The 18,406-nt window shown below is 42.1% G+C and overlaps 1 protein-coding gene across 4 annotated transcripts in view; it reads left to right on the top strand.

Moving 5' to 3' along the window:
* The window catches only part of LOC109035992 (trehalase), a 113,648-nt gene that overhangs the window by 2,057 nt on the left and 93,185 nt on the right, over window positions 1-18,406 (top strand). The gene's annotated exons all lie outside the window — the stretch shown is intronic.

The following is an 18,406-nucleotide window of genomic DNA, read 5'->3' as shown; positions in this document are numbered from 1 at the left end:
ATACAAGTAGGGAAGCTGCTGTCATGTCTTGACAGAGAAACTCTGAGTCCTATCTGCAATGCTGCCTTGTGGAGGCAGAACGACATTGCCAAATTTCCTGTGAGAAAATTTGTATTTCTCCAGAACTCTGTGAATATTTTTCTTTGACTCTTTTAGAGAATTTTTCTATGCAATTGGATCTAAACCATCAGAAAATTTCAAAAGGAAATATTCATAACTTTCCTCAAGAATATACATTTTATCGGAGGAAATTTGGCAACTCTCAAAGGCTAGCTCAGCGTTTTTGTTTTTTTTAACATAGTAGAATGAGTGTTCGAAAAGGCGAGTGACTGCAATTGCAATCCTTGTGCTTTTAATGACCCTCTCAGCAAAACTTCCAGTAACCTTTATTCGATTCTCCCTGCAGAAGAATATTCTGATACAGACCCCCCACTCTCCCCTTGTACCGCAGGGACATACCCCGCCCTGTGTAGAGCCATACTTAAATTGGACCAAATTTATCAGAAAGGAACCAGCCCACATTTTCGAAAAATTCGAGTTAAGAATGTTCTTGACTTCCATCAGTCGTCCATTTTCTTCTGCCAAAATCTGAAAGTCGAAAAAAAGAAATCAGTTTGTGAAAATAGAGGTTAAAGGTTATTTTTTACATGGGGTCTTATGCAGGAATAAAACTTCAAAACTTTTTTTCTCCGTTTCAACTTAATGTGGGTTGCTTCCTCTCTGACTAACGCGGTCCAATTATGAACGTTCCCAAAGTTAGAGAATTTTTTTCATCCAAGTTCAGTGTTCTCAGAGGCGCCAAATGCGCCTAAGAAATTGGTCGTGGCGCCTAAAAAATGAAGACTCTGCGCCAACGTGGCCCCTAAAAATTGCCGACCCCCTCTCCAAAAAAATCCTAATTTTTCTGTTTGGTTATTTTTCGAAATTTCTATGCACGGCACCGGATTGTAACTTTTCATTAAATGCCGTGATATATCGGCAAAAAGTCAATTTGGCCCCTAAAAATCGAGCTTTATGGGCCACATGGCTCCTGAAACTCAGAGCTGAGTTTCGAACACGGTCCAAGTTGGTCTACACCCTGCGGTAACTTGCTTTCTGGGAGACCAACGCGTCTATACATTTCAATAAAACCGCAATGGACCACTAGACAAGGTACGAATTTAAGCATTCTGATACATGTTTCTTAACCAAAATTTTACGTAAAGCACGATTTGCGCAACGAAAACTAATGAAACAAACTCCAAACGAAGATATTAACGTTTTTATTTCACATTGGTTTTGAGGAATTTGAACTGCCCGTTCACAAGAAACTCAAAGCTCTACGTGAGTCAAATCGCGCACTACAACGGTTTCAACAAGCTTCTCAATCGAGCAATGTTCATTTTCCACCATGTGTTGTTCAAACTATACGCAATTTGCTACAGCTGAGCCAAAGCGTCAAGATTGAGGTTGCCACATTTTTATATCGCAGAGACTGTCATGATAAACGTTTAGCGCGAGATGTGAGTCACGCAGAGCATTGAGTTTTCATGAGCGGATGGTTTGAATTCACGCATCAAGAATTGTTAAATATCTTTGGGAGGAGTGAATTTCGGTAATTTTCGCTGTGCGCGTCGTATTCTACGTGAAATTTTAGTTAAGGAACATGTATCAGAATGCTACAATTCGTACCTTGTCTAGTGGTCCATTTACAACGAAGTTACTCAAGCCGAACAGTCATTGGTCATTGACGTGATTCCCGCGCGCATTACACAATAAACCTCGCTCTGTTGCTCCTGAGTCGAATCCTTGAAGGGCTCCTCGGTGGAATCCTCAAAAGCCGGGGGAGGGGGTTTACGGAAACTCTTACGGGAGGAAGAAGATGACTCGGAAGTGAAACAGTTTAAACAAATCCTGTTCGGCCGACTGATCACCGCGATGGAAACCGATGGGATATGACGAGAGGCGCCGATCGCGAATCGGTGATCGCCAATTAGCGAGAATCAGCGACGGGTCTTTAGACCGGGAGCCGGAGCATGACGCCATCCTGGCTACATCGCCGATACCTACTCAAGCATTTACTTTTCCGGGTCGGTGAGGTTCCCATATGTAAAGCTCTGCTGGGACACGAGCAGAGACCTCTAAATTATTTGGACGTATCTCGGTCAAACGGGACTATGTGCATTGAGACATGAGCCCTGAGACCCACAATAATATATGCATGACAGGGCTCACGCCGTAATGCACTCAGCTCCGTTTGACAGAGATACGTTCATTTGTAATTCGCCTCTTCAAGGGTGTAGAGACTTCTCGACTCGGCGCTAATATAGGAAGGTTGTGAACTGGACTACATTTTGCAATAAGGAACCACTGTCTCTGGCTCTTCGATAAAAGCACATGAGGACTTATCTGTAACAAAAGCGGATGTGAAAAATTACCTTTTCGAAACACGCTTAAAAAACTGTTTTGTTCACACAAAAATTTAATATGCTTGGCTCTGGCATAATGTACAGATCTCGAAGATCATATCTCAAGTATTTTCTCAAAATTTTCTCGATCCCAAAACAGTTTTTGAATGTGTTTCGAAAAGGTAATGTTTCACATCCGCTATTGTTACAGATAAGTCCGCATATCTGCGTAGGGAAACCAATGACATGTATATTGTTTTTAAAATGGGCCAGAAATAGTGGTTCCTTATTGCAAATTGTAATCTAACTGTGAAGAGAGGTTTTGGACGTAGAGAGGCTGGTTTCCGTACGCAGGAGCAGGAATCACGTCTTATTCGTAGGATCTATTCGTCTTCTTAAGAGCCGTTCATAAAATGAAGGGGTTCGGAGGACAAGGCGCATAAGTGCAAGTTTTGAAAAAATTGAGATAATGATGATTTCAAGTAAAACAAGTCTTAATTCAGTGTCTGTGAAAAATTCGCTCCAAAATTCCAACTTTGAAGTATCCAAAAGTCATTCGGAACTTTCTTCCCGCAATAAGGATCCGTGTAATTTCGAAACTTCCAACTCGTATTTCTCTAAATAGCAAAACCTGAACTTATGCGTCTCGCCCTCCAAGCCTCCACTAAAAACGATCGTGCTGTTGAGTGAAATATAATACCATGTTGACGTCAACATGATATCAACATGGTTTCAACATGGGGCAAGTGAGGAAAACATTGCTCCGTGGAATCAGCTTCAAGAAGGAAGGTCACTTTTGAAAAAAAATTGAAATTCAGGAAATTGCCGCATTCATGCCGTGGTAAAAATTGGCGATAAGAGCTGCGTTTCAAAATACCATAGGAATTCTTATAGCCGGCTAAAGAAGGTTACGGAAAATCATATAGCTGGCTGTAGAATGCGGAGAAAATCATGCGGCCGGGCTGTACGAAGCGATAAAAAATTATGTAGCAGGGCTATAGTTCCTATAGCCGGGCTTTACACTTTATCGCCTGGCTGTTGCTTTTTCGCCATTGATTATAAAAGACTATAAGAAATTGTGTAGAAATTCGTGTGCTTTGGAAATCATTAAGTTTGATACGGAACCACCTTAATATTTACGAAACTTACGTCATATTTTCCTTTAATACATTTTTTTTTTCATCAATTAAAACGAGAATAATCCATACAGGATGTGCAAACATTTCAAAATCATGAGTTGAATAACGCTGACTCCGCCAGATTAAATATTAGAGCCTAACACAAAGCGGAGCGGCGACGCACTGGCGCCTACAAACCTAACAGGGATACTTCACGCATTGCGCAACGAGTGAAGTATCCCTGTTAGGTTTGTAGGCGCCAATGCGCGTTCCGCGAGGGCTGCCCGCTTGCCATGCCGCAGCGTGCCACGGCGCTTGAAGCAACTATTTCACACCAGAGGTATTGCACAGGATCATACGAAACAGAAGGCGCTCTAATATATTAGTAATGGCAGGCATCCATCAAAAGTACGGAGCTTTCCTCGCAAAATAAATCAAGATACTACGGCCCAAAAAGAGAGCAGTATTCCAAAAACTCACTGAGTCCTAGCATCCGTAATTAGTAACGTTTAGCATACACTTTATCGCCTGGCTGTTGCTTAATCGCCATCGGCTATAAAAGGCTATAAGAAATTTTGTAGCTGGCTATAGAAGCCATTGGAAATCTTACAGCCGGCTGAGGTCTATGGTATTTTGGAACACAGATTCTACTGCCAATTTTTAGTAGGGTGGAAAGAATCAGGGGGATTGGGTAAGCTGCCTTCGAGAAAAATAATCTGCCCCCTCCAGGAAACATAAGGGATTTTGCGAAATAAGTGAGTGATATTTTTGTCATTTTAATACTGTATTTCAGTCAATTTTTCGTTAAAACAGCTCAGAATTGCTCTTTTGATGCCTCAATTGTACCTACAATTTTTCTATAGAGACTTTTTCCGCCCTTTGGGGTTTCCGGAACTCCATACACTCTCTATATTGATGATCAAAGTGAGAAACAACGTATCTCCGTTTGTGTTGTTGCAGACTTCCTGTTAGACTTTATTTCTTCTCCGGAGAACTAGTAACGTAAATTTTAAAAACTGCCTCGATTTTTCCTCTCCATTAGCAGGATACTCTGTTTTACTTTCAAGCTATTTATTTGGCTTGATTTCTTTCGAAAAATAAAAGGGAGATCCAAAATTTTAAAACACCGCAATGGAGATACATGCACTTTGGCTATCGTTATAGGCACTCTCTGTATCGTAAGGGGTAGAAGAATTTTGGGTGTCTACAAGTCCGCAATATCCGGAAAGTCCGGAAATACTACTGATTTTTTAAGGTCGGTCCGGAAGTACCGAAAAAGTGCGGAAATTCCGCATGAAGATCCGGAATTTATTTAATCTTTTTGTCATTGTTGTCACAATATCAGCGAGAAATTTAAATTTTTGAAATTTTTCGAATTTTGTCAATTAGAGGTACTGTAAAAGTACTGAATTTTTCTGTTGAAAAGGTACTAATTTCTTGGAAATGTACTGAAAAAGTACTGCAAACACATTGGATCTAGAGTCCAGACTCTTGAAAACATTGACAAGAAATAGGACTCTTGACTCAATCAGATTTAAGCTTAAATCAAAAGGAAATCCGCTCAAATTAAGAGGCTTGGTTCTTGATTTAAGCTAGACTCTGATTGAATCAAGAGTACTTATTCTTGTCGATGTTTTTAAGAGTCTGGACTCTAGATCCAATGTGTTTTTTTTTCCAGTGTGAAGAACACTATCTGAAAAAAAATGACGCTCTCTTCTGCGAAACAACGAAATATCGCCTCGTCCAAGATGGCATCAGAGCCGAAATCCGGGCGGTACGAAGGTGGCGAATATGATGAGCATCCGAAAATCGCGAACGCGCCCAACGTAATTCGTCTTAAGGTCAGCCGCCGACGAGCTCTGTCATCGGTGCGCCTCCTTGTTGAACCAATCAATTAACTGTTCATACCCCCCCCCCCCCTCCCCCCCGCCGACTCGGGCCCACCTGATGATATTCCTGCGGTTGTGCTGGCTCCCAAACTGACTCTTCCTTTTCCTACTTGCAATCCGGTCCCGGTCGGATGACTCCTGCGATGATCCTGTTCCTCCATCCTAGTTCCGTTTTCCGGCACCCAGAGTATCTAATAAGCAAGAACGCCGTATGAGCCATGAGACCTTGCCAAATTTCCTTCGACAAGTTAAGAATTTTCAGGAAAATTTGTGAATATTTCTCTTCGGATTTTTCAGAGGGGTTCATTCGTAGATTGATGTGAAAAGTGTGAAAATTTCATGGGAAAATATTCATAACTTCCTTTTTAAAAAAAATATTTGTTGAGAGGAAACTTGGCAACATTCGAATGCTCACACGACGTTTTTGCTCAGCACGGCAGATTTAGCCTCATAATCATCATTCCAATGACCCTTGGCGTTAGTGGCCGTTCTGTGGTTTGTGCCGCTCTTCGCGGAATAGGATTATTGCGCTCTTCCAACCAGTGGCGTGGTGTGAATTTCGATGTATCGATTGTTATGCCATTTAAACCTATCGTAAAGAATCGATTATTATGGTGTTCGCTGCGAACAACGTGTTTATCGATCCTTTTCCATGGGTTTAAATGGCATAAAAATCGGTGTATCACAAAGCACGCCACGCCACTGCTTCCAACGGGAACGCGATTACCTAAGCTTGAGCATGCGAATTTCCGAGCAAGCATTCGATTCTTCTGGGTAGCTACAGTCGGTGTTCAAAATTTGCAGGTCGCCTTACCCAGAATGCGCCCAATAACGAGGCTTCGATGCTTAGAACTCAAGTGCCTGAAATAGTCAGCAGGGTTGCAACGATCGGAAAATGTCAGGACATTTTAAAAATTCAGGGAAAACCTTGAAATGTCGGGGAATATGACGAAGGTGTCAAAGAAAAATTTTTAAGTCACCTCTAATATTGCTGTCTGGAATGGGTTTGACGTTTCAAACTACGGATTTTTCGTAGAAACTATTTCAAATTGCGTCTTTTAAATCATCTGACGTAGCTATAATTTTCAGGGAATTTTACCAAGATGTGTTGGGAAAATCAGGAAATTTCATTTTCTATACTCTGTGGCAACCCTGAGTTAGACGTGAGCCTCCGCGAATTTTTGAGGGAACGATAGCGCACCATGCACACGTATGCTAAAAAATCATTTTGACCCTTGAAAAATTGTAGATGGCTCGTAAAAATGACGCTTGTCTACCGGGATAGCTTCTAAAAATTTACCCTGAAGTTTGAACATGGACGCAGTGTGGAAAACCGGAGCGAAATGGCAAGGGGAGAATGGATTTATGAAATCCTGTAAAAGTCAGGGGAAAAGAGCAAAATCACCCAAGAGTCAGGAAAGAATTGCGTTTACAGAAACAGCGAACCTGCTCATGGTGACCACAGTCAGGAAAAACCTGAAAACGTGGAAGAGGTCGGTGGAAAAATAGTTATGGGGAAATCTGTTAAAGTTAGAGCAAGAGAAAGAGCCAAATTATCTGCTATTATCATTTACTGTTCCATCTCAAAACTCAGGAAATCTTACGATTCGTCAGGGATAATCTGGATTTGCCAGGGGAAAATACTGGAAATGCACTTTCTTAATTTCTGTGGCCACTCTGGCAATTTCCGAACCTAACTTATGGTTAAGGACAGGTCTCGATAAACAATCAAATCCCTCAAGGGATATTATTTTGAAGAAGTAAGAAAAAGAAGATAGAAAAAAGAAAAAAAACATCTAAATAATTCGTGTTTAATTGACAAGGCCAGATTTACCTACTTGCCGCCCATGGGCCGCCTGTATTTTGCCGCCCCCATCTCATTCGTTTTGAAACATCATAAAAACCGTCAAGTGAACGTGCCGGAGGGAAAGGGATGCACAAGACGCGTTTACTCGTGTTGGATACATTTTTTGCGGAAGTTCTGTCAACACCACCAGCAAAAATTCACGGAACTTGGCGCGAAAGTTAAGTTCCGTAAGCCTGTCTCTGTGTGGACAATGCCTTCCATTAATAAGAAATGAACGAAAAAATTATGAAAGAACAATCATAAATGTGGTTCAATAATTTTAACTTCCACCGCGACGCCGTGCTGATCGCACTTTGTTTGGCGCAATGCGTGAAGTATTCCTACACTCTTGTAGGCGCTTTGCCTTTCACGCCGACCGCTGCTGAACGCACTGTGTTTGACGCAATGCGTGAAGTATTCATGCAGTCTTGTAGGCGTTAATATGTTACATGCCGACCGCGACCGTCGCCCCGCCGAGGGCCTCTCCTTCTCATCTCAAGCCCTCGTCATCATTGCTCTCTGCGCCGCACCGCTCCAGGCCAAACTGCGTGTTTGGTTTCTCTCATAACTCGACTAATTAAAGGTGCTGTCTTTTGTATCACCGCAAAACGACAAAATTAGAAATTACTTTACTCACAGGAAATGAAAGATTTTGTCGCCTTTTCCCGTTTGTAATTTTTTTTCTTACTCCTACATTTAAAAAAAATTGCAAAATTTGCCGCCATGGACCGCGGCCCATGTGGCCACCCCCTTAATCCCGCCCTATCCGTACTCTATGAGAGTAATCCAGGGACTCATTATCCTAGGGATATCCTTACTCCTCAGCTTTAGGCTCCTCCACGCTACTGATCTTTTCTCAATTCGACCATCCGCGGCTTCGCAACGCCGCGCTGTCGGACGGCACGCACCGGAAGAGATTAGAACCTCCTGGAGCATCCGAGTGGTAGCGTTCTCCGCGGAGGCGACCTCTGGCCGCGGCATGCTCATTTGCTCCAATTTCCAGGCCCCCTAATTACGACGCAGCCAGCAGAAGAACCCGGCTCACCGGAGCCCACGCTTCGTTTGGCAAATCGAGCATCCGCGACGCAACCGAACGCCACCCCCTCTCCCTCCTCCTCAACAATGCCAAATCCAAAACCGCACATCTACGTCCGGATTCTATTGGACTTGCGCGGTTCTTGATCGGCATGTCGATCCTCCTGCGCCGCATCACAGCTCGCCATTCATCAATCAGGACTCATAGATCGTTCATATCGTGCAGGGTGTCTACACTTCCACAGGTCTGGAAAAGTGGGAATAATCAGGGTTTCCACAATCAGGGAAAACCGGGAAATTTCAGAGAAAATGACGAAAATGTCAGGGAAAATTTGTTGAATCACCTTCATTTGCTTTCTAGAATAGGTTTGAGGTTTCGAACAACTTTTGCCCGAAAACTTTTTTCAATTGGACCGCATTTAACAGAAAGGAACTAAGCCACATCAGCTATTGCCAAATGTAACTGGGCAATTTAATTTTTTACAAGAGAACTTTTGGATTCCTTTAAAAATTTCAAGGAATTTGTTCTGCACTATAGAGAAAATTCACTGAAATTTGGAAGAAAATCCGCCTAACCGTTTTCATGAAAAAATTAAATTTCCCAGTTAAATTTTGAAATAGCTGATGTGGTTTGGTTCCTTTCTGTTTAACGCGATCCAATTATGCCTTCTTAACCATCCATCACATCTTCAATTGTCAGGGAATCTCACCAAAATGTGTAAGGGAAATGTCAGGGAATTTAATTTTCTAAATTCTGTGACAACTTTGATAATTTTACCCACTCAAGAAAATCAGGGAAAAGTCAGGTAATGCAAGGAAAAAGACCGGAATTTAGATAAATCTTGAAACTTGAAATTTGGGAAAACATCATAGCGCTGGGCGGCAAGACAACTAGAGTCTCCGTCTCATTGCTGTGAGGCACACGCTGATTAGTGGAATAATTTTCAATTAGTAATGGAATTGATGCGTTGGATGCAGAAATAACATTTCTTGGTTGAAGTGAATATGCAACAAACCCTGCCGTTTCTGTAACTCTGTCGATGGCCCAAGTGCAAAACAACGTACATTCGTTTGCGACGTTGCAGACTTCCTGTCACACTTTACTTTTTATTTGGAAATCCAGTCAACGCACGGTGTCTACAAGTCCGGAAAGAATGGAAATAGTACTGATTATTTAAGGTCGGTCCGGAAGTACTAAAAAAGTGAAGAAATGCCGCAAAATAGTCCGGAATTTTTTTATTTTTTCGTCATTTTTGTCGCAGTTTGAGCGAGAAATTCAAATTTTTTAAAATTTTTGAATTTCGTCAATCGAAGGTACTGAAAAAGTACTGAACTTTTCTGTTGATGAGGTACTGAATTTAGCACTGAAAAAGTACTGATTTTTTGCCAGCCTGTTTCAGTAGACACCCTGCAACGTAACTTCTTGAAAACGTAATAAATCTGTTCTATCTACTGACTGAATTTTGTTCGTGAATTTCAAGCAATAAAGTTGGCTTGCTTTTCCACGAAGAAACAAAAGAGAAACGGAAATTTTGAAACACCGCAATGGAAATAAGTGGTTTTGCACTTCAGCCATCGCCGTGTTTTACAAGACTCTCATGAAAATGAAGTAGTGACGCTCTCGAGTGAGAAGGCAATTTAACGTCGAATCTATTTCGGCAGGCGAGTATGCTCTCTTACGAACAGTGACCCGGTTGGATGGAGCCTCTCGAAAAATTACCGGGAAGTTTTCTGAAAATAATGTTTGCCTATTCTTTTCGCAAATTGTTCTGTGTTTTCCGGTCGGACCGCCAAGGCCGGTTTACCGAACGCGATAGGAATTTAGTCGTGTCGCTGCGTACCATTGTTCGTGTGCCCCTATTATTTTTTTGCCACTTCAATTTTCTACGCCCCGGCATTTATGTGAGTACCCAGTGCATCGAAAATATATTCATGGATTCGTCCTTAGAGTTCTTATCTCACAAAGAAAGCAGACCAGAAGCATTATAATCTCGAAAGTAATTCAGAAATCTCCCATGTAAAAAACAGGAGCTGCGTTTTTCAGTCGTGACGACTATGAATTTCTTCGTGTTATTTTCATTTTTATTTCTAACAACCTACCGCTACTAAAAGGAGCTATCGTATCTTTAATGAACTGAATGTTAGAATTATAGAACAGTGAAATATATGTTTAAAGAATAGAGAAGCTACTAAATAGTCTATTCTCGCTCGGTCTACCATAGAGAAAAAGAGGAGGCGGTTGCATTTCGGGCATTTTGGATGACGGAGGTAGGTATAATCGCTTTTTGTCATAGATTCTCTTGAAAATGGTGTAGTTTATGGAAAAAGATCATTTTGTACGAAATGTTAGAGATTATTATTTGAGTTGAACTATGCTAAAAAACGGACGTTATGGTCCGTTTTTCATACTTCGAATTTTGGATTTTGCCGAAATATAGACGTCACAATGTGCCTACCTATGTCACGATTGTCACGTGGTACAAAAACCCTCAAAATGCGACCTCCTCCTGTGTTTTCTCGATGCCTGTCCAGGGGCGCAGAAAGATCTTGGCCCTCCCATTTTGAAAACCCCTTTTCCCCCAAAAATGTCGAAAAGATGACTTTTACATGGCTCTGTACGTAAAAATTGCCGCGATTTAGCGCAAAATACGTGAATTTTATCGCGATTTTGCGGAAAACGTATGACTTTCATCGCAGTCTTGTTAAAATAATCGGGATTCTGCCAACTTTCCCATTCACTGGAAAGAAACCACATTGTATCTAGAGTCCAGACTCAGGAAAACATCGAAAAGAAAAAATACTCTTGATTCAATCGGATTTTTGCTTAAATCAAGAACCAAGGCTCTTAATTTGAGCGGATTTCCTTTAGATTTTAGCTTAAAGATGATTGAATCAAGAGTCCTTTTTCTTGTCAATGTTTTCAAGAGTCTGGACTCTAGATCCAATGTGTTTTTTTTCCAGTGTTTCGAAACACCGTTTTCGCTCCGCCTCGCCTCCCCATTTTCGGACGCTACCGATCGCGACGCGTCCGGGCGCGTAGCTCCGAAGTTTTTGCACCCCTGTGCCTGTCTATTGGTCCATTGGCCCTCAATTAGTAGACCGTGGTCTCCTGTATACTTGAGAACAAGTAGGTGGACTGTCGTGCCATGTCTGAAAAAATGAAGAGTTTGTCGGCGGCGTAGTAGATGGCGGCGAAAAACAAAGTTGGTCCTGGCGCAGGTAGGATGCGACGAGCTTAAGCTCATTATCGAATTTACATGTGATCTGTCGCTTCCTGCTCGGCTCATCGCGGTCTTGCAATTATTCGCCTCTGTCTTGCATCGCCCCATCGGTCAGGAGAGCTCGCTGACGCACAGTGGATCGAGTCAATAAGAGAGGTCGGACAAAAATTGGAAACTTTAAACGCTTATAACTTCGTTTATACAAAACTTTGAGGTTCTAAAAGTGGCTCCATTGGTTTTCTCGTGAGATGTTCTTCCAGAGGCACCCCTTCAAATTCAAAATGTGACGAAATAAACATCAAAATGAGCAGTTTTAGTCTACGTCAAACCTCTCTTATTGACTCGATCCACTGTGCGACGTCGCACACTGCGACCGACCGAGTTGGTCGATCTATATCGAAGGGTATGGATTCGATCGACATGAATCGATCGACGTAAATCGATCGACGTTAGTCGATCGACATATTATCAAAAATACCGTGTCGATTCGATCGACATGAATCAATCGATGAATACAAACGTGAACCGATCGACACCGATTCGATCGAAAAATTTGATTGATTCACGAGTTTGCCGATCGGTTTACGGTTTTGTCGAACGATTTACGAGTTAGTTGAATGATTCACGGGTTTATCGATCGATTCACGGCTTTTGTCGATCGATTCACAAGTTTGTCGATCAATTCATGGCTGTCAGTCGAATTGGTGTCGATCGGTTCACGTTTTTATTTTTCGATCAATACGTGTTGATCGATTCGACACCGGTTTTTTAATAATTTGTCAATCGAGTCTGTGTCGATCCATTCACGTCGATCCATTCACGTTTTCATTATTCGATCGATTCTTGTGACTCGAATTCATACCTTCCATCAGTATCTTCCCGATTGAACAATTCATGCTTAGTAGAGCAAAGTCTCATAAGCTTTTGAGTTCTGTAAGTTGCCGTGGAGAAAAGAGACCTACGCTCATTAATGCTAGTCATAATGCAAAAATGAAGTTAAGAGAAAATGGGCCTCGTATAGTGTTCGAGCGGAAAAAAATTCTGAACAAATCCTTCATTCTTCGTAAAACTGTCGAAATTCATCCAAAAGACTACTAGATTTTGCTCAGATGATTGAAAATTAACGAATTTTACCGAATGTTATGAGAATTTTTTCCTGAAATTTTCGTATAAGTTTGATATGGTTGTGCGTGAAATTACCTGAAAAATGGAGGTAGAATATTCACAGCTTTCCCTGCAAAAAATTATTTTATCAAAGGATTTTTGGCAACGCCTGAAAGCTTATACGGCGTTCATGAACATTCGGCAGTTGTCAAATTTCCTTCGCTAAAATGCTATTTTTTGAAGAATGTTATGAGAATTTTTTCTTTAAACTTTCTTATAATTTAGATCTGGTTTCATGTGAAATTCCCTGAAATATTGGAGGTAGAATATTCTCAGCTTTCCCCAAAAAAAATTATTCCATCAAAGGATATTTGGCAACGCCTGAAAGTTCATACGACGTTCCTCCTTAGCGCGGCAATGTGCTCTCTTCCTTTAGGCACTCTAGTTATGGCCGATTATCTGATGGCTCATGAACCTGCAAGCTCTGGTGAAAAGGTTTAAAATCAGAGAAAAAGCATTTAGCCAAACGATGAGCGGATTTCGAGTGGAATCCATGGCGCTACTGAAGAATGCACTCGTTCGTTGATTGGCCGGCGTAAACCGTGAATCAAATCACAGAAGGAGGATGGACGGATAAAGGTGAAAAAGGGGGAACGTAACGAGGCCATTGAATTGCAAATGCCCGCTGCAACTCCAGAGCAAGGTTCTCGGGATTGCACTTCACAAGTGCCTGTAAAGCTCTGCCGTGCTGAGTAAAAACGCCGTATAAGCATTCGAATGTTGCCAAATTTCATCCTAGAAATATTTATTTTTGAAGAAAGTTATGAATATACTTCCTGAAAATTCTCAGACTTTTTAGGTCGAATCACGAACAAAATCCTGTGAAAAATCGGAGGAGATACATTCAAGAATTTTCCTGAAAATGCACGATTAGTCGAGGGAAATTTGGCAACGCCTGCTGGCACTTACGGCGTTCTTACTTAGCGCACGGTGAAGCTGGGATGGATCGACGTGGTGCGCGGCACGGTGGCAATTAAGCATAATAATCCGTCTCATATGTACGTATTTCTGCCAAACGGAACTATGTGCATTAAGACATGAGCCCTGAGACCCATGAGAATATATGCATAACAGGGCTCATGTCTTAATACACATAGTTCCGTTCGGCCGAAATACGTCCATATAATTCATCCTCCTCCGTTTCCGAAGCTTCCCTTTATCGGCCGAATTCTTTCGCCTCACGTGCGACCAAGTTATGTCACGGAGTAACCCAATCAGAATGAGGTAACTCCTTAGAGTAACCTTGGCGTTAGACTAATGCATAATGTTGTGGCATTTATGAACATTTTTGGACGAGCCGAGCACAAGAAACCTTAGGGCTGAGACCCAAAGGGCTGCAGTCTAAATCGTTCCTCAAAGAGTCCCTATCTCCATAGGCAGATCCAAGGGGAGGATGTAGGGGGCGCATGCCCCTCTCGTTCGATATATAGAAAAAACGGAGGGAAAAAGGTAGGATAGAAAGGAAGGAAAGAACGGAAGAAAGAAAAAAGAGGAAGGCATGGAGGAAAAAAGAAAGAAGGAACGAAGGAAGGACCGAACGAAGGAAGAGAGGAAGGAACGAAAGAACGAAGGAAGAAATGAACGAACGAACGAACGAACGAAGGAAAGAAGGGAAGAAAGATAGAAAAGAGGAAGGAACGGAGGAAAAAAGAAAGAAGGACGTCTATCTTTGGTAATAATTACTCTAATTTATTCTAGATGAGATTGGCTCACACTGAATCTAGATTCTTTAAAATTTTGACAATTTTCTGGGAGAAGACCCTTGGAACCCCCCCCCCCCTCCCCCCCCCCTCATTCAAAGTGTCTGGATCCGCCTATGCCTATCCTGTAGAAGGCCTCTACCGATGGCTAAGGTGCGAAACCTTTTGCCATGTTGCAGGCTTCCTGTCGTCCTTGACTTTTTCCTTGGAAAACTAGTCGACGTAATCTCTTGAAAACTGCATTCAATCATTTGTTGAATTTTACGCTATTTCTGGAAAAATTCGTCCTGTTTATGATGCAAGCTCCTTAAATTAGACGATGAACTAAGAGGGGTTTCGCAAGCAAAGGCTTGATTGGAGGAAGGACTATGAATTAAAGACCCTAGACTGACGCCCTCCCCTGACCCTTACGTGATGATTTACGCAGGATTGCCACAGTCAGGGAGTACCGGTAAAACTGGGGAACTTCGTATAGTAGATAAATAATGACGGAAATGCGAAGTTTCTAAAGGAAGATGTAAAAAAGATGGGCAACACAGGACGCTTTTGATAGTTTCTAGGGACGTTGAATTGTGTGAGCCAATAAATTGTGCATAATATGCTAATGAAGAACGGACGAAGACATCAGTTCAACTCGACGATGCGATAATATTGTAATGATTCCATTCGTTTTATTTATAGCGCTTGTTCTGGGTTCGCGGTAATTGCGCTAATCGCTAATTCATATTAGTACCTAGAATAGTATGTTGAATCTCGTTACACCGATTCCAGTCAGTGGCTTTCAACACTCAGGGAAGCTACTGCAAGTTGGTAGCCTTTCCTTTGTCTCCTGTTTTACTCCTCTACCTTCTTCAAGGAACTCCTGGTTTTTTACATAGTTTCTTTCCTTTTTTCCATCACCGGTAACGACTTTTGAGCGTGATGACCCTGGAACCAAGGACAGAGTTAATTCTCCAGAAGCCCGACCGGACATATTGAGATTTTTATTCTCACGAAGGATCCTATTCGTCCTTTCCTTCGGATGTCTTGTAAGCAGTGCTCCACTGCTTCCTTTCTATGGCTGTCTAAATTTCCGGAAGTTGAACATATTTGCTTCAATTTCTCCCATTTCAAAGGGTGTCTAGCATCTGGATTTTCCCGACTTTCCCGATTCTATCAGGATTTGAGGTTAATCAGGATTCAGCCCCGATTTCATTTGGATTTGAAGAAAAATCGGTCGTAAAGTAGGATTGGAGAAAAGTCGGACGCCCGATCGAGTTTTTTTATCGAGCTATTTTTGTGAAGCTGAAGTTTCTCCGCCAAAACTCAGGGTTTGGAGAAATTATGAAATCAGGATTTCATCAGGACTTCCCCAAATGAAAAAAACTAGACACCCTGTTCCATGACCGTCAAAAGTTCCGGGATCTTTTTGAAGTTTTTCAAAAGTTCCGAGAAAGTTCCGAAAAATGCAAAAGACCCGGAACCTCTCGGGAATTTCGAAAGTTCCGGGGGAAATTTAGGAAAATCTCAAAAGTTCCGCAATGCGGAACTATATGTAGTTCCAGGAAATAGGAGCATTGCTTGTAAGTTTCTCCGTCATAAAAAATAATTCGAATGATATTCCGGATTGTAAACCGTTAATAACTTCTGTAATTTTTATGAGCGCGACAACTTCCGAATGCTCCTGATAAGCGTGGGAACATCGTGCCTAGGTGCATGATTTTGAACAGTTGCGTGCATCTAACAAAATGATGCGTGTGCGTCCCGACGAAATGAGTGGATTAGGCTTGTTACTTCCAATTCAGCTGGTCTTTAAATCGTGTCCGTTCTAACACCAGGGTTTCGTGATATTTTTCCACAGTTTTTCATTATTACTACTCGTGCACGCGTGGCAGATAATCTATAAATGTTAGCTTCATTTTTAGTCTAACTTTTCCATTACTAGCGCACCAGATTTAATGAATCTAGTAGGAACCATCACACTGATCTTAAAATGATGCAATCGTTGGTGGTCAATTTTTGTGGGACGCACTTATCTCATGTTTTCTGCCAACAAAATAAAATCCGAGAAGAATTAGGCGATGTCAAATGGACGTATTGCTGTTAAACGGAACTATGTGCACCGAGACATGAGCCATGAGATCCGTAAGAATATGGCAGAGCTCACGGCAGAATGGAAATAGTCCTTTTTAATTTAAACGCGTCCAAATGTAATGTAACAAGGTGGTAAAACAGTGGAGGGTCCATATGTTGCGGGGAAAATAGGGCCAAAAAGTTTCATTTGAGTTAAACATTTTTGAGCTCTAATGAATGAGTACCAGTACGAGACTGAAAGGGAGGGTGTTTAGCTCAGGCAGCGTGCATTGGCATAGTAAGTTGAGGTCACGCTGAGGGATTTGTAACGCTTTCGGGCCTAAAAACCGATTTTGGAGAAAAATGCGAGTTTTGCGGGTTCGCAGTCAAAATAATGCCAAAATATCTTCATTTTGCGCCAACATGGGCTTTCAGACTCATGTTTAGGCCAGAATTAGACCTGAAAAGAGAACAAAAATGACCAAATCATGATGCATTCCGTAAAACATAGACCATCAAAAAGTAAAAAATCGTAAAGTTGATAAATTCAGCCAGAGTGGGCCCATATCGATCCATTTCCTTTAAAAGGTACCTAGACTGCCAGTCAAATTTTGAGAATAGGATCAGCCTGTAACAAAAGGTATTAGAACATGGCCTTGCGTAATGCTAGTAAACAAAATTCGGTTCGTATTCGACGACAGTCTTCAAAACTGCCGTGCTAAGGAAGAACGCCGTATAAACATTCGAGAGTTGCCAAATTTCCGGAAAGTTATGAATATTTTTCCCTCGTATTCTCAGAATCTTGCGAACTGAATTATCTGAAAAATTGGAAGGGAAATATTGATAAGTTTACCAGAAAATTTGCGTTTTATCAAAGGAAATTTGGCAACGCCTGAAGGTTCATACGGCGTTCATCCTTAGCACGGCAGAAAAGCACGGCAACGCCGCTTCGGAGACAACTTGATAAACACAAAATACCTCGCGATTGGATTACTCGAGACGCGGCCGAAAACCCGAAAAAATGCACCGACTCGCGTTGCAGTTGCAATTGCGGTGACATCCGAAAACACACCGTTCACCGCGTCAACAAGCCCGACGACAAGACGAGGAATTCGCCTCGACGGATGACAAATCTCCCTCCTTCGACGTAAGCGCGTACCTCTATCACTACACGAGCCCCGGGGAGCATGGGGCTATACGAAGCATGGGGCTCACTCGGGAATCGAGATAGGCCTTTACGTCGGGGGAGCGACGAAATGCGACCGGCGAAAGCGCAGGGGCCGTTGGGATCCGGTGTTTACCGCGCGTCCCCGCGTCTCGACGGAGGAGGGGGGAGGGGCGAGGGGGAGGGGGAGGAAGTTGGCACAAAGTGTTTTTATTTTTGTTTTTGACTCTGACACGGATAGATGAGTTAGGAGGAACCTGAATTATTGTTATTTTTAGCCGTAAATTTCATATCGCGCCGCGCGGGGACGGCTGCGGGATCTCACGCTCCGGCGAGGCAATTCGGGGCCTCCTTTGGTACTTAAGGGCCATCCGTAAATTGACAACAATCGTCGGAAATGGTCTAATTACATTTGACGAGAAAGGAAACGCTAGGAAACGTGGTCCGAACGGTGTGTAAGAGGGTGGTAAAATAGTGCTGGGTCCATACTACGTAGCGGGAAAAACAAGACCGAAAAGTTCAAAAATTTCAGTTAAGAGTCAAAATTTTTGGAGTTCTAATGAGCACCAGCATGAGACTGAGGGGTGAGAGTGTGAGAGGTAGATGAGGACTTATCTGTAACAATAGCGGATGTGAAACATTACCTTTTCGAGACACATTCAAAAAACTGTTTTGGCATCGAGAAAATGTTGAGAAAATACTTAAGATATGATCTTCGAGATTTGCACATTATGCCAGAGCCAAACATATTAAATTTTTGTGTGAACAAAAGTTTTTTAAGCGTGTTTCGAAACGGTAACTTTTCACATCCGCTATTGTTACAGATAAG

This window comes from Bemisia tabaci, chromosome 4 (assembly GCF_918797505.1).
Source record: "Bemisia tabaci chromosome 4, PGI_BMITA_v3".
NCBI classification, from domain to species: Eukaryota; Metazoa; Arthropoda; class Insecta; order Hemiptera; family Aleyrodidae; genus Bemisia; species Bemisia tabaci.
This window is presented reverse-complemented; position numbering and strand designations above follow the sequence as displayed.